The 12,118-nt window shown below is 45.3% G+C and overlaps 1 protein-coding gene across 2 annotated transcripts in view; it reads right to left on the reverse strand.

The window, feature by feature from the left end:
• LOC116958083 (uncharacterized) overlaps positions 1-9,552 on the reverse strand; it is a 42,332-nt gene extending 32,780 nt beyond the window's left edge. For both annotated transcript variants that reach the window (XM_076064936.1, XM_076064937.1), the window contains exon 1: positions 9,036-9,552. The gene's annotated coding sequence lies outside the window, so the exon portion shown is untranslated. The remainder of the gene's footprint in view (positions 1-9,035) is intronic.
• Positions 9,553-12,118: the final 2,566 nt, after the last annotated feature.

The raw sequence follows: 12,118 nt of genomic DNA on the forward strand, positions 1-12,118 counted from the left end.
ACAGCAGCTGCTGCAACTACTACAGCAGCAACTACAGCAGCTGCTACAGCAGCTGCAGCAGCAGCTGTAGCAGTTGCAGCTGCTACAGCAGCTGCTGCAACTACTACAGCAGCAACTACAGCAGCTGCTACAGCAGCTGCAGCAGCAGCTGCTAGAACAGCAGCTTCAACTACTACAGCAGCAGCTGCTACAGCAGCTGCTATAGCTGCTACAACAGCTGCTGCTGCTGCTGTAGCAGAAACAGTTACAGTCGCAGCAACGGATCCAGCTACAGCAGCTGCTACAGCAACTTCTACAGCAGCAGCTTCAACTACTACAGCAACAACTGCTACAGCAGCTGCTACAACAGCAGCTGCTACAGCTGTAGCAGCTGCTGTTGTAGCAGCTGCTAGAACAGCATCTTCAACTACTACAGCAACAACTACTACAGCAGCTGCTACAACAGCTGCTGCTACAGCAACTACAGCAGCTGCAGCAGCAGCTGCTAGAACAGCAGCTTCAACTACTACAGCAGCAACTACAGCAGCTGCTACAACAGCAGCTGCTACAGCTGTAGCAGCTGCTGTAGCAGAAACAGTTACAGTCGCAGCAACGGATCCAGCTACAGCAGCTGCTACAGCAACTTCTACAGCAGCAGCTGTTACAACAGCAGCTGCTACAGCAACTACAGCAGCTGTAGCAGTTGCAGCTGCTACAACAGCAGCTGTAACTACTACAGCAGCAAATACTACAGCAGCAACAACAGCAGCTGCTACAACAGCTGCTACTGCAGCTGCTACAGCAGCTGCAGCAGCAGCTGCTAGAACAGCAGCTTCAACTACTACAGCAGCAACTACAGCAGCTGCTACAACAGCAGCTGCTACAGCAACTACAGCAGCTGCAGCAGCAGCTGCTACAACAGCAGCTGCTACAGCTGTAGCTGCTACAGCTGTTCTGCTACAGCTGTAGCAGCTGCTGTTGTAGCAGCTGCTGCTGTAGCAGAAACAGTTACAGTCGCAGCAACGGATCCAGCTACAACAGCAGCTGCTACAGCAACTTCTACAGCAGCAGCTACAAGTATAGATATATATTAATCTGTGTTTACCCCGGATATTTTAGAGATGGCAATTCTCTTGCTGTGTATCCTACTGCTGTCCCTCCCGGCCATATCTAGAGCCACACTCAACTCTACAAACAGCTGATCTCAATTTTAATATTCTTGGTTCTTTCGGTAAAGTCACGTTGAAGGGAAACAATAAAATAATAATATATATAACCAATAAAATTCTCACGACGTTTCGACTGTAACACAGTCATCATCAGGTGTGAAAACCAACTGCAAGAAGCATTTGAAAGAAGTGGAATTATTTTATTGTTTCCCTTCAACGTGACTTTACCGAAAGAACCAGGAATATGAATCACTGCAGTCACGAAAGCTTTAAATCAAAGCTACCCTCATTACTTTGGGTCCATACTTGTTGCTCGATTTGCCACTACACCTGCAAATGAAACAGCTCATAGAGATTTAGATTTAAAGCATTCGTGACTGCAGTAATTCATATTCTTAGCTCTTTCGGTAAAGTCACGTTGAAGGGAAACAATAAAACAATAAAAAATATATAAAACAATAAAAATTATCACGACGTTTCGACCATAACACAAACGGTCATCATCAGGTGTGAAAACCCAACGACAAGAAACATTGTTTCACACCTGATGATGACCGTTTGTGTTACGGTCGAAACGTTGTGAGAATTTTTTATTGTTTTATATATATTGTATTATTTTATTGTTTCCCTTCAACGTGACTTTACCGAAAGAGCTAGGAATAGCTCATAGACACTTCTACACTCCATCATTGTATCCTTTTAAACCCTATCTTTGTCCCATTACTTCACCAGCACTCCTTCCAAACTTCATTCTGCTCTTAAAAATAACACCATTTGCGAGCTGCTGCTATTCGTCCAAGGTTCGCCGCTCTTCATCCTTTCACAGAAAATACTTGTGCAAACTGTTAATTCTACTTTTCTTATGGCTGGGTGGTATTGAGCTTCATCCTGGCCCAAATGAAAAGAACTCGTATAATTCTGTAGATTTTTCTGGCAGGAAAGGTGTTGGTGTTCTACATGTCAACATCAGAGGGCTTGTGATTAAATTAAGTCAACTAAAACTAGAAGTGGCAAATCTTGACCCGGACATTTTTTGCCTAACAGAAACATTTCTCACTCCTGCCGTCAATGACTTGCAGATTACGATTGACAACTACAACATTTTCGGCTTGACCGAGGATCTAAACGAGGTGGAATTGCCATCTATGTTCGTAACACTATTGCAGGTTCACCAGCTCACTCCTTGTTTAAAAAATGTTGTTTTGAAGGTTTGGCTCTCAGACTAACTCTCCCAAATGATCAACAGATATTGGTAGTGTGCTGCTATAGACCGCCTAGTGGGAAGAATGTTGAAGCTGCATCGGCACTGAGAGCTTTTTGAGGGCCTCCCAAAAGGTGAAATAGTTTTAGTGGGTGATCTAAATCAGAATTGGCTAAACCCGCCGGCCGTGGCCACAAATTTTATAGATGAATTTAACCTGTTTCAATTAATAAATGTCCCCACAAGACCCAACCTAAAAAATCAGGGACAGTCAACTCTGCTTGACGTCCTATTGACAAATGCCCCTCACAATTTTGCACTGACTGGTGTTCTGGGTATTAACCTTAGTGATCACTCCTTCATTTTTGGGGTGAGATCATCAGCCAGACCCAAAGCCCCCCCTAAAATTGTTGAGAAGCACTCTTTGAGGCACTTCCGCACTCAGGCATTTACAAATGATGTGCTTCACTCGGATATTGACAAGGTCTGTGATATCCCCAACCTGACTACGGCTTGGGAGACCTTCAGGTACACGTTTCTCCAAATTCTTAACAAACATGCTCCGTTGGTTAGATTTAAAACTAAAGGCAACCGCCCACCATGGTATGATCCTTTGATTACAGAGCTCATGAAAACTAGGGACAAGGCCTGGGCATGTGCTCAGAAAAGTAATTTGGTAAATGACTGGCTAGAGTACAGGATTTTAAGGAATAGATGCGTAAAAAATACGGCATGCAAAAAATACCTACTTTTCCTCCACTCTCCTGGAATCGCATGGAAATGCCAGGATTTTTTGGAAAACAATCAAATATATCGAAAAGGCATCTAAAACAGACAATCTGCCCGTTGAGCTAAACCGAAATGGGGAATATTTTTCAGATCCCAAAAAAATAGTTGACAATTTTAACCTTCATTTTTCTGAAGCTGGTAATCTTTTTGATAATGTATTGGGAGTCACCCCTGCTCATGCAAATTCCTACACCCCTGTCCAAACATTAATCGCATTTAGTTTCCAGCCAATCCACAAAAGTAATGTTCTGAAACAGATGTCCAACCTCAAAGGGTCCTCCTCTACCGGAGCAGATAGTTTTCCCGTCTTTGCTCTACTAACTGTTGGTCACCTAATATACAAACCTATAGCCCTTATTTTCAACCTGTCCATCAAAGAAGCATCAGTTCCTCTAGAATGGAAACATTCCTATGTCCGTCCACTTCACAAAGGGGGCCCTAAAGATGATACCAATAACTACTGACCTATCTCAATTTTGTCCCCATTGATGAAAATTTTTGAAAAATTATTGAACTACCAAATTAGCAGTTTCCTGTCCACCAACAATCTACTACATCTAAAACAATCTGGGTTCCGAAAAAAATACAGAACCACATCTGCTGCATTAGACTCTCTGAATCAAATTTATAGTAGTCTTGATAATAAGCAGTACTGTGCCTGTCTTTTTCTTGACATGTCCAAAGCTTTTGATACAATTCTAGATTAAAAGCTTCCGTGACTGCGAGGATCCATACTCTTTGGTTCTATTGGGTAAAGTCACGTAGGTGAAAATAAAATAACAAAAAATCATGACGTTTCGGCCACAACACAAGCAGCCTTCATCAGGTGAAGGGACGAGACTGTCTGGAGGACAGCGCTGGAGTGAGAGAAGCCACGCTTAGATCACGACCTTCAAGCTGTGTGAGATGAAAACAAAGCGCCTTGACAAAGGAATTAGCATATAATTTAGCATTGAAATGGCTCATTGAAATAGCTAAGTTAAAGTATACACATCCGCAGAGGTACCCCTTGACAAAGGAATTAGCATAGAATTTAGCATTGAAATAGCTGAGTGATTAGCTTGTAACTGGTCACAGAAATAGCTATGTTAAAGTCAGAGCATATACATTCACCGAGGCACCTAGTACTAATCAAACAGGAGAATTTAGCGAAACACAACCACGCTCAGACAGCGGACCTTTAAAATGTGTGCGAGCAAACAAGGTGTTCTGACAAAGAAATTCGCATAAAAATTAGCATTTGATTGGCCGATTTTAGGAAAGAGGTGGTGTACGTGCCGGTGGACTTGCCGTTTGGCGCGGAGGGGGGGGGGGGGAGTTTTAAAAACAGAAGTGATATAGTCATCCTCTCAGCCGATAAAGGCAACGCTACCGTTATTATGGATAAAAATTCATACAACAACAAAATCCAGAATCTGCTCAACGATGGAAGTTACTCAAAAATTAAAAATGACCCTACCAATAGCCTAGCGATAAAAAACAACAAGATCATCACAAGTTCGACCTCCCTAATCGACCCAACTAAACGTCCCTCCCTAAAACCTTCTGCTGCAAGACCCCCTAGATTCTATGGTCTTCCCAAGATTCATAAAGAAGGCACCCCACTTTGACCCATCGTATCCACGATCAACTCCCCTACCTATAGACTAGCCCGTTTTTTGTCAGATACCTTGCTGCCTTTCACTGGCAAGACCGCCTCAGCAGTACTTAACTCAGCCCAATTGGTCTCTATGGTCAAAGACGTTGTACTGTCCCCTGACGATATCCTTGTCAGCTTTGATGTGGTCTCTTTGTTCACCAAGGTCCCAGTACCTGATACCATTGAAATAATTGAAAATTTGGTCCAACATGGACTAGACCCCGACACACCTGCACTGGTTAGGCACTGCCTCAACAATACCTACTTTACTTGGAATGGCTCCTTCTACAAACAAAATGAGGGTACCCCCATGGGATCCCCCTTATCACCAGTGATAGCCAATATTTTCATGGAGAAATTTGAATCAGACGCCATCCAGACTTCCACCCTCAGACCTTCCCTGTGGAAGAGATATGTGGATGACACTTTCGTCATTTGGCCACATGGTCTCCCAGCTCTGAACCTTTTCCTACACCACATCAATTCCAGACATCCCGCCATCAAATTCACCATGGAAGTGGAGAAAGATGGCAAGCTACCATTCTTAGATGTTCTGTTTGAGAGGAGACCTGATGGCTCATTTGGGCATTCTGTCTACAGGAAACCCACCCACACAGATTCCTACTTGAAACCTGATTCCCACCACCACCCAGCCCAAAAGAATTATCTCATCAAAACTTTATACCATAGGGCTCATTGCATTTCGGACCAACACCACCTGACCAGTGAATTAAAACATGTACACCTGGCCCTCAAAAGGAATGGTTACTCTGACCGTACCATCCGCCAAGCTGTTTCTCCCTCCATACAGAAACAACCACTTGATACTCCGGTCAAAACCATCACACTTCCATATATAGCAGGCATTACTAAAAAGATTTCCAAAATTCTAAACAAACACAAGATCCAGGTCCGGTTCAATACAGTACACAAAACTCGTGATCTGATCCCATCCGTGAAGGATGTCATTCCTGACTTACAGTACCCCGGGGTTTACAAATTGAGTTGTACCTGCGGTGATTGCTATATCGGGGAGACAAAGCGACATGTCTCTGACCGAATTCGCGAGCACAAATCAGATTTGAAACGCGGCAAAACGAATTCTTCTGCCGTGGCTGATCACTGTTACAACGCTGTGGGTGATCACGATATAATTTTTTCCGATACCAAGGTTCTTTGCAAACCCACGGGCTTTTATCAGAGATTTGTTCACGAAGCAATTCAGATCTACAAACACAGACACTATTTCAACCGAGAAGATGGTTTCAAATTAAGCAACCATTGGAAAGATGTTCTAAATCGAACTAAACATTAAACTAATTTCAATGGTACAATATATTTTTTCAAGTAGTGGTACCCCAAACTTTCGCAGCTCTTATAAATTCCCTTTTCACACCATCAATAGGTAAACTCCCCCTCCCCCCTTCCCCCCGCGCCAAACTGCGAGTTCACCGGCACGTACACCACCTCTTTCCTAAAATCGGCCAATCAAATGCTAATTTTTATGCTAATTTCTTTGTCAGAACACCTTGTTTGCTCGCACACAGTTTAAAGGTCCGCTGTCTGAGCGTGGTTGTGTTTCGCTAAATTCTCCTGTTTGATTAGTACTAGGTGCCTCGGTGAATGTATATGCTCTAACTTTAACATAGCTATTTCTGTGACCAGTTACAAGCTAATCACTCAGCTATTTCAATGCTAAATTCTATGCTAATTCCTTTGTCAAGGGGTACCTCTGCGGATGTGTATACTTTAACTTAGCTATTTCAATGAGCCATTTCAATGCTAAATTATATGCTAATTCCTTTGTCAAGGCGCTTTGTTCCTCTCACACAGCTTAAAGGTCGTGATCTAAGCGTGGCTTCTTCCACTCCAGCGCTGTCCTACCAGACAGTCTCGTCCCTTCACCTGATGAAGGCCGCTTGTGTTGTGGCCGAAACGTCGTGATTTTTTGTTATTTTATTTTCACCTACGTGACTTTACCCAATAGAACCAAAGAGCTTTTGATACAGTAGACCACAACACCCAGCTTGGTAAACTAAGTTGCCCCGGTTTTTCCAAAAACACAGAAAAATGGTAAAAACATTACCTCTTTTCTCGCACCCAAACTGTATTCACAGATGGTTGGAGGTCAAACAGTGTTAAGATAACAAAAGGGGTTCCACAGGGTTCCATCCTCGGCCCCCTCTTGTTCTCTCTTTATGTCAATGACTTGGGCACTGACCTGGATCATTCCAGGGTAAATCTTTTTGCAGATGACACGATACTGATTACTGCTGGCCACTCCCCAGATGACGTGATTGCTAAGCTCCAGGGTGATTTCAACAAACTACAACATCAGCTAGTTGCTTTTAAACTAGTCCTAAATACCTCCAAAATCAAGGTGCTATGCTTCTCACCGGGACTAAAGCAGGAAGTTATTTTTCCCAAACTACATTCCTTAAATAATGATCAAATAGAGTAAGTCAAGTTCTATAAGTATCTTGGGGTCATTCTGGATTCAAAACTGAATTTTGAAGATCACATTGATTATATTGGTTAAAAGACAAAAAATAAAAATTGGTTTACTGTATCGACACAAGCACTGCTTCCCCTCTATGTTCCGTTTGGAATTGATCAAAGCTACCATACTGCCTCTACTTGATTACTGTGACATCGTGTATAAATCAGCCCCAAGTACTGAAGAAGCTTGATTCCATCTATCACTCGGCTTTAAGATTTACATTGAACTGCCCATATAGGACTCACCACTGTGATCTCTACATTGGGTCAAACTTAACATCTCTTAATGTTCGACGGCTTGTGCACCAGATATTATTTATTCACGATGTACTTACAAACAAATCCGCAGACTACCTACTGGATCTCCTCTGTTTCAAAGAACAAATTAGACCTCAGGTCTTCGCTCATCTACCAGATTCACATTCCCTATTGCCGTACAAAAACCGGAGGAAGGGCCTTTGCTATTGATGCCGCCAGGGTCTGGAATGCTATTGCCAATAAACTGCAAGTTGAATCACTACCTATGAGATCTTCACTCAAAACTGCTCTAGAGGAGTTGTACACCCCTAGCTGCCACTGCTATTCAGTGGCCTAAAATAAATAAAATGTTTCGCTCCGGATGACCGCTGCAAAGTATTATCTGTATTTTGATTTAGTGTGCTGATCTTAAAGGCGCATTGAAAAATGTGATACTCCGACTGATGCTCCTTTTGTTTGTGGAGTGAATCATGCAGCCAGCTGTGGCTCTAGGGTTTGGTGTTAGATGTTATTTATGTAGTTTATTGTTAAAAAATTCGGTCACAGTTCCTATGATCACTGTTACATTGCATTTATGGCTTTATTTTGGTGATTTATAAAAGTTTTTTTGGTTTGGCCATGTTTTTGTTTATTGTAGTACGGAGTTAGACTGATGGCCTTAATCTAAGTTTTCTTGTTGTTGTTGTTTGCCTTGCATCCCACTGGGATTTTTGCACACAGCGTTGGTGTACGGTGCTATTTCAGGAACATTTTGCTGTTTTTTCCTGGATTTTAAGTTTGCACAGTCACATAGTCACTTTAAGATGTTTTCTTGTTCATGTTTTAGTTTTTTGTTTGCTGCGGTTGCACCCGATTCAAGAGCCACATGGCTCACAGGGCTATACCAAATAAATGAAACTATGAAATGAAAACTATGAAAGAGAGACTCACAGAGACCCACACAGAGACTCACAGAGATTCACACAGAGACTCACACAGAGACCCACAGAGACTCACAGAGACCCACACAGAGACTCACAGAGATTCACACAGAGACTCACACAGAGACCCACAGAGACTCACAGAGACCCACACAGAGACTCACACAGAGACCCACAGACACTCACAGAGACACACAGAGACCCACACGGAGACCCACAGAGACTCACAGAGACTCACACAGAGACCCACAGAGACTCACAGAGATTCACAGAGACACACAGAGACTCGCACAAAGACTCACAGAGAGTCACAGAGACCCACACAGAGATCCACAGAGACTCAAAGAGACCCACAGAGACTCACACAGAGACCCACAGAGACTCACAGAGATTCACAGAGACACACAGAGACTCGCACAAAGACTCACAGAGAGTCACAGAGACCCACACAGAGATCCACAGAGACTCAAAGAGACCCACAGAGACTCACAGAGACACACAGAGACCCACAGAGACTCACAGAGACACACAGAGCCCCACAGAGACTCAAAGAGACCCCACAGAGAACCACAGAGACTCACAGAGACCCAGGGGACGTCACCACTCCTCAATCGTGTTGTTACACGAACAAGACAGACGTGACGTCGTCCGGTCTAAATCGACGGATGACGCGACCGCGGAAGGGAAGACAATGATTTTTTATTTAAAGCTTTTGTGACTGCAGTAATCCATATTCTTAGCTCTTTCGGTAAAGTCACGTTGAAGGGAAACAATAAAATAATAAAAATATATAAAACAATAAAAAATTCTCACGACGTTTCGACTATAACACAAACGGTCGAAACGTCGTGGGAATTTTTATTGTTTCATATATATTTTATTATTTTATTGTTTCCCTTCAACGTGACTTTACCGAAAGAGCTAAGAATATGAATAACACAATGATTGTACGTCATCACGCGAATTGTAAACTGGAGGGTCTCTGTGAGTCCAGCCACGGTGACGTCATCGCTTTATCAGCTAGCTGTGACTCTTCCGGTTGTTGCTGGAATCAGTGAGGTCAGGAGTGGAGGCCGCAGTGACGTCACCGGTGTATCAAAAAAGTTTTGACGTCACGTCACGAAAGGCGGAAGCGTTGCTGACGTCGCCGGGGTTAAATGAATCGATGATGTCAAGAGTAGAGGATGCGGTGGTGACATCACTGGCGGAGCAGGAAGCAGTGACGTCACGAGTGGAGGCCGCGGAATCTGCTCTGAGGTGAGAGGTTGGCTCAGGTGATGATGATGGTGGTGGTGCTGGTGGTGATGGTGGTGGTGATGGTGGTGGTGGATGGTGGTGGTGGTAATGGTGGTGGTGATGGTGGTGGTGATGGTGGTGGTGGTAATGGTGATGGTGGTGATGGTGGTGGTGGTGATGGTGGTGATGGTGGTGGTGGTGATGGTGGTGGTGGTAATGGTGATGGTGGTGGTGATGGTGGTGGTGATGATGGTGGTGGTGATGGTGATGGTGGTGATGGTGGTGATGGTGGTGGTGGTGATGGTTGGTGGTATGGACAATGGTGATGGTGGTGGTGATGGTGGTGGTGATGATGATGGTGGTGGTGATGGTGGTGGTGGTGGTAATGGTGGTGGTGGTGATGGTGGTGGTGATGGTAGTGATGGTGGTGATGGTGGTGGTGATGGTGGTGGTGGTGATGGTGGTGATGGTGGTGGTGATGGTGGTGGTGATGGTGGTGGTGATGATGGTGGTGGTGGTGATGGTGGTGATGATGATGCTGGTGATGATGGTGGTGGTGATGGTGGTGATGATGATGCTGGTGATGATGGTGGTGATGGTGGTGGTGATGGTGATGATGGTGGTGATGATGGTGGTGGTGATGGTGATGATGGTGGTGATGATGGTGGTGATGATGGTGGTGATGGTGATGATGATGGTGGTGGTGGGGGTGATGGTGGTGATGGTGATGATGGTGGTGGTGATGGTGATGATGATGGTGGTGATGGTGATGATGATGGTGATGGTGGTGATGATGGTGGTGGTGATGGTGATGATGGTGGTGATGATGGTGGTGATGGTGATGATGATGGTGGTGATGATGGTGGTGGTGATGGTGATGATGGTGGTGGTGATGGTGATGATGATGATGGTGGTGATGGTGATGATGATGGTGGTGGTGGGGGTGATGGTGGTGATGATGGTGGTGGTGATGGTGGTGGTGGTAATGGTGGTGGTGGTGGTGATGGTGGTGGTGGTGATGGTAGTGATGGTGGTGATGGTGGTGGTGATGGTGATGATGGTGATGGTGGTGGTGATGGTGGTGGTGGTAATGGTGATGATGGTGGTGGTGATGGTGGTGGTGATGGTGGTGGTGGTGATGGTGGTGGTGGTGATGATGATGGTGGTGATGGTGATGGTGGTGGTGATGGTGGTGGTGATGGTGGTGGTGATGGTGGTGATGATGGTGGTGATGGTGGTGATGATGGTGGTGATGGTGGTGATGGTGATGGTGGTGATGATGGTGATGGTGGTGATGGTGGTGATGGTGGTGATGATGGTGGTGGTGATGGTGATGATGATGATGGTGGTGATGGTGGTGGTGATGATGGTGGTGATGATGGTGGTGATGATGGTGGTGGTGATGGTGATGATGATGATGGTGGTGATGGTGGTGGTGGTGATGATGGTGGTGGTGATGGTGATGGTGATGATGATGATGGTGGTGGTGATGGTGGTGATGGTGGTGGTGATGGTGGTGGTGATGGTGGTGGTGATGATGGTGGTGGTGATGGTGATGATGATGGTGGTGATGGTGGTGGTGATGATGGTGGTGGTGATGGTGATGGATGGATGATGGTGGTGATGATGTGGGGTGATGATGGTGTGTGATGATGGTGGTGATGTGAGTGGTGAGATGGTGGTGGTGGTTGATGGTGGTGATGATGGTGGTGGTGATGATGGTGATGATGGTGGTGATGATGGGTGATGGATGGTGGTGTGATGGTGGTGATGATGGTGGTGATGGTGATGGTGGTGGTGATGGTGGTGGTGATGGTGATGGATGGTGGTGTGATGGTGGTGGATGGTGATGATGATGGTGTGGTGGTGATGATGGTGGTGGAGATGATGTGGTGATGGTGATGATGATGGTGGTGGTGGTGATGATGGTGGTGGATGATGGTGGTGATGGTGGTGATGATGGTGGTGATGATGATGGTGATGGTGGTGATGATGGTGTGGTGATGGTGATGATGGTGGTGCTGATGGTGGTGGTGATGGTGGTGATGGGTGAGTGGTGGTGGTGATGGTTGGTGGTGGTGGTGTGGTGGTGATGGTGTGATGGTGGTGTATGGTGGTGGTGGTGATGATGTGTGATGGTGGTGATGGTGATGGTGGTGATGATGGTGGTGATGATGGTGATGATGATGTGATGGTGGTGGTGAAGGTGATGATGATGTGATGGTGGTGGTGGTGGTGGTGATGGTGATGATGGTGGTGGTGGTGGTGATGGTGGTGGTGATGGTGGTGGTGGTGGATGGTGATGGTGGTGGTGGTGGTGATGGTGGAGGTGATGGTGGTGGTGATGATGGTGATGGTGATGGTGATGGTGGTGGTGATGGTGGTGATGGTGGAGGTGGTGATGGTGGTGATGTTGATGGTGGTGATG

Source organism: Petromyzon marinus, unplaced genomic scaffold, assembly GCF_048934315.1.
Source record: "Petromyzon marinus isolate PM22_M1 ecotype Great Lakes invasive population unplaced genomic scaffold, UKy_Petmar_22M1.pri1.0 PM_Scaffold_9, whole genome shotgun sequence".
Taxonomy (NCBI): Eukaryota; Metazoa; Chordata; class Hyperoartia; order Petromyzontiformes; family Petromyzontidae; genus Petromyzon; species Petromyzon marinus.